The sequence below is a fragment of the Triticum urartu genome, chromosome 4A (assembly GCF_056163025.1).
Source record: "Triticum urartu cultivar PI428250 chromosome 4A, HENAU_Tu73, whole genome shotgun sequence".
Classification (NCBI taxonomy): Eukaryota; Viridiplantae; Streptophyta; class Magnoliopsida; order Poales; family Poaceae; genus Triticum; species Triticum urartu.
In genome coordinates, this window is record NC_141876.1 from 238,192,460 (window position 1) to 238,197,908 (window position 5,449).

The following is a 5,449-nucleotide window of genomic DNA, read 5'->3' on the forward strand; positions in this document are numbered from 1 at the left end:
CTAAGAGGACAAGGTTCGCCTGAACCCGAAAGCCTTGTTCGATGAGGAGCTGGCTGTGGCTCTCCGCATCCTGGTCGGGGACGACCAGGAGTACCCGCCGAATGTCTTCACTCCCTTGTTCCGCCGCAAGGATGGGCGCTAGTTGTGGCCTCCAGGCCGACCTTTCACGGACACGGACTGGTGCCACCGGCGCCCACCGGGGCCCCTGCGGCGCTGAGACCGGTGGAGCTGTCTACTAGTGTGTCCCGCGGGGAGGAAGAGGAGGAGGAGGAAGACTCGGAGGAGACCCCTGAAGGGATGGGGGAGACCTCCCCCTTGAGCAAAGCTGACATCCTCCACACCCTTCCTGATGATGACGAGGCTGACGCACGCTCAAAGAAGGGAGATCCACCCATCATCCCGACGAGGGACCGATCGACATTGATCTCCGAGGACGTTGCTTCTACTTCTACGCAGCCTAGAGCCGCTTCCGGCCCAGCTGGTACTCTTGCTTCTGCTTCTAGAGCTGGCACGCCCGCGCCTCGGGTTGTGAAGCTTTCCGATTTCAAGCTCCCGAAGCGGAGGGACTATGTCGTGCCGGATCAGTATGTGTCCCCGTCTCGCCTTGTTCTTGCTGTTGATGCTTGTTTCTGACTCTTTTTCCTTGTTGTGTAACTAGGCTGACGCCTGTGGCGAAGAGGAGAAGGGAGAGTGAGGTGGTGCTGCTTGAGTCCGGGTCGCCTCCTGCGACCGCGCCCCTCTCCATGAGCAAAGGTGGGGACGGTTCTCGTGCTTCTCCAGCCCAATCATCCTTGCGAGGTTGGGTGGAGCATCCTCGGGAGGAGTCAGCCCCCAAAGCGCCGCTGACTCAGGAGGCACCAGCGCCCGGCTCGGGTGCTGAGGTCCGAGAGGATCAGGAGCTTCCTGCCTCCCTGGCCATGGTGACGATGATGCCTCTTCCTTCTTCTTCTGCCATGTTGCTGACCCCAGGTTCCTCTGCTTCTCCTGACGTCCTGGAGTGGGCCCTTTCTGAGATGGCCCGGCTGCGAGAAGATCTCCAGAGCGTCGAACCCCTCCTGGCGGCTTGTCGCCTGGAGCTGGTCTCCGGTTGGCTCCATTCTCATGTGTCCGTTCGGGCGGCGCTGATCCAAGTCGTGGCGACCTCTGAGGGGGAGAAGCGAGTCGTAGCTCAGGCAAAGTTGCTCGCGAGGCGACGCTGAAGGACGTCGAGGCAACCCAAGGTCGCTGCCAGGTGCTGGAGGCCGAGCTGCAGATCCTGCGTGACGAGCATGCTGAAGTTTCCCGTGGCTGTAAGGCGGAGGAAGAGAGGATGAAGGCCCGGGAGGATGTAGTCAAGGGTCACAACGCCGAGCGGGAGTAGCTGGCGTAGGCGCAGGCCGCTGAGCGTGACCGGCTAGAGGAGCTGGAGCAAAAGGTGCAGGCTGAAAAGGCCGAACTCGATGCCAAGGCGAAGGTTCTGGCCGAGGACCGCGCGGCCTTCGCGCTTCTCGAGAAGAGTTCTCGCGAGGCCTTTGGCCACCAATGAGGACGGCCCCGCCAGTTGTTTCCCTACTTGGTAGAGGCGCTTGAGGAAGTCATGCGCGACATCGGCCCCATGGCAGAGGCAGAGGCTCGCGTCCTTTCTTCAGCCGCGCTGACGCGCGTGTTCAGCTACCTCCATCTTCGCGATCCTGCCGCCCGCCTTGATGAGATGCTGCAGCTCATGGCTGATGAACACTGCTCCGGCGCTGCCGCAGCCGTGAAAGGTCTGGTGGAAGCCCTATTGCAGAAGTTCGACGCCTTCGGCCCCACGCCTTCGACCGGTGGTGCAGGTGAAGGCGACGCCACCCAGGAGGGGGCACCTCTTGCAGGTTCCGGCGGTATCGAGGGATGACTGGCTTGCGGCTCCTTTCCTATTGAAACTCCTGCAACATGTAGCATGCGTCGTGGAGGCATTTAAACTTGTGTTTTATATTCGAAGAACAATATGTCTTGTAATATTTGCTTTGAGATTTTGCGATTTCCTTCCCATTTTCTGTACGTTCTACGTTGGCAGAGCCCGACCCTGCGCATACCTCAGCCGCCGTTGGGCCGACCGGATCACTAGGACGGTCCAAGGAGTGAGGGGCTACGTGAGGGAGTCCTGGATTAGGTGGTCCTCGGACAGCCGGACTATATCCCTTGGCCGGACTGTTGGACTATGAAGATACAACATTGAAGACTTCGTCCCATGTCTGGATGGGACTCTCCTTTGCGTGGAAGGCAAGCTTGGTGATTCGGATATGTAGATCTCCTCCCTTGTAACCGAATCTGTGTAACCCTAGCCACCTCCGATGTCTATATAAACCGGAGGGTTTAGTACATAGGACAACAACAATCATACCATAGGCTAGCTTCTAGTGTTTAGCCTCTCCGACCTCGTGGTAGATCAACTCTTGTAATACTCATATCATCAAGATCAATCAAGCAGGAAGTAGGGTATTACCTCCATCGAGAGGGCCCGAACCTGGGTAAACATTGTGTCCACCGCTCCTGTTACCAACCTCCTTAGACGCAAAGTTTGGGAGCCCCTACCCGAGATCCACTGGTTTTGACACCGACATTGGTGCTTTCATTGAGAGTTCCACTGTGCTATCGGGCTTGATGGCTCCATCAATCATCGGCAACGATGCGATCCAGGGTGAGGTTTTCCTCGCTAGATAGATCTTCGTATTCGGCGGCTTTGTACTGCTGGCCAACTCGCTCGGCTATCTGGAGCAGATTGAGAACTACGCGCCTGGCCATTAGGTCAGGTTTGGAAGCTTGAACTATACTGCCGACATCCGCGAAGACTTGATCTTTGACGGATTCGAACCCATGTCAGGTGCGCCGCATAGTCACGATGAGCATGATTTAGCTCTGCCATCGGACAGTGTTCGGGAGATCACACCTGTAACTACTCCGACCCTCAATCCGGAACAGATCGCGTCGTCCGAGGACGGGTGGATGTACCCCGCCACGGAGGTCGCACACTCAGCAGTGATAGAGACGAATACTGACTACACCTCCTATGAGACCTGTGTTGCCGGACACTCGGATTCGTCCCCGGCCACAGACCCCGAACCGCTCGCGTCCATGCCAATACATTCTGATTGGGCACCGATCATGGAGTTCACCTCCGTGGTTATCTTTCAGCACTCGCCCCTAGGCGACGTGCTAAACTCATTACGGTCTCTCTACTTGTTAGGAGAACCTTGGCCAAACTATGTTCGGCTCGAGTGGGAAGCGGACGGTGAAGAAATTTGTTCCCCACCCACCACCCACTTAGTCGCCACTCTCGAACGACCTAACCGACATGCTCGACTTTGGCTCCAAAGACATCGACGGTATGGACGACGATGTGGGAGACGAACAGGAACCACCTCCCATAGGGCGCTCGACTGCCACCTCATCGTATGATATATACATGGTGGACACCCCCAAAGAAAGCGATGGCAATAAGGCAATGGAAGATAATCCCCTCGAGAAGCAATCCAAGAACCAGCATCATCAACGCCGCCCTAAGCCCCGCCATAGCAAAAATAGTGATACCTGCACAGGAGACAATAACGCTGCAAATAGTGCCAAAGACGAAGACAATCCCCTCCAGCCAGGCTTTGAGCAGGAGGATGGGCAAGCCAGCCCTAAAGAATAGGCAGCAGACGAAAATTCAGAGGATGACAATTACATGCCTCTCTCCAAAGATGTGGTGAGCCTCGGCAACAAAGAATTTATCGTGCCTGAGGATCCCATCGAACAGGAGCGCTTCAAGCGCCGGCTTATTGCCACAGCAAAAAGCCTGAAGAAAAAGCAACAACAGCTTCAATCTGAGCAAGATCTGCGAGCGGATAGATGGACAGAGGTCCTGGCAGCCGAGGAACATGAACTTGAGTGCCCAATCAAAAGTTTCCCAAAGCACTGGTTCCTACCCCAACTCGAAGAGGAAGCATTAAAGCCTGCGCTTCCAGCATACGGTTTGGCAGACCGGCCACCTCATGGCCGGGACAAAGTGGCATATAAGCCCGAAGTCCAGCCCGCACCCCGTTGCCAGTCAAACAAAAACAGCAAGGCCCGGGATAACCCACAGGACCTGCGAGACGTATTGGAAAACAAAGCAGGACACAAAAGATCAATCTTCGGATCACAAGGGCGCGCCCCAACACATGACGACGACTGTCATGCCGGATATACCAAAAGCAAATCCGGCCGGGCCGAATACAGCAGACAAGACTCATACGAACTGCATCGTGACATAGCCCAACATAGAGGCGCCGCACATCCCCTATGCTTCACTGATGAAGTAATGGATCATGAATTCCCAGAAGGGTTTAAACCCGTGAACATTGAATCATATGATGGTACTACGGACCCCGCGGTATGGATAGAGGATTTCTTCCTCCACATTCACACGGCCCGCGGGGATGATCTACACGCCATCAAGTACCTCCTGTTAAAACTCAAAGGACCAGCTCGGCATTGGCTAAATAGCTTGCCAACGAATTCCATCAGAAGTTGGGAGAACCTGGCAAGCGCATTCCTGGACAACTTCCAGGGCATTTATGTGCGACCACCAGATGCTGATGATTTAAGTCACATAACCCAACAACCCGAAGAGTTAGCCAGGAAATTTTGGACTCGGTTCCAAACCAAAAAAAGCCAAATTGTGGACTGTCAGGATCCCGAAGCCCTAGCGGCCTTTAAGCATAACATCCGTGATGAGTGGCTCGCCAGACATCTCGGCCAAGAGAAGCCAGAGTCCATGGCAGCCCTCACAACAATCATAACCCGCTTCTGCACGGGCGAGGATAGTTGGTTGGCCCGTAGCAACAACACAGTAAGCAACTCTGGCACATCGGAGGCCAGAGACAGCAACGGCAAGCCAGGTCGCAACAGATAGAAGCGCCACAACAATGGCGATAACGCCGAAGACACGACAGTCAATGCCAGATTCAGTGGCTCTAAATCCGGTGGGCCCGTCTGGTTTGGACCACATACTTGACCGCTCGTGTCAAATTCACGGCACCCGATAAGACAGCCAACCACACCAACAGAGAATGCTGGGTATTCAAACAGGCCGGCAAGTTGAATGCCGAAAGCAAGGAAAAATGGGCTGCATAGCGACGACGAGGAGGAGCCCCGGCCGCCGAACACAGGAGGACAGAAGAAATTTCCTCCCCAAATGAAAACGATGAACATGATATACGCAACCCATATCCCCAAGTGGGAACGGAAGCGTGCACTCAGGGACGTCTACGCGATGGAGCCAGTCGCCCCAAAGTTCAACCCATTGTCTTCTTGTCCGATCACTTTTGATCGCCGGGACCACCCCACTAGTATCCGTCATGGCAGTTCTATAGCATTGGTGCTTGATCCTATCATTGATGGATTCCACCTCACTCGAATCCTTATGGACGGTGGCAGCAGCCTGAACCTGCTTTATCAGGACACGGCG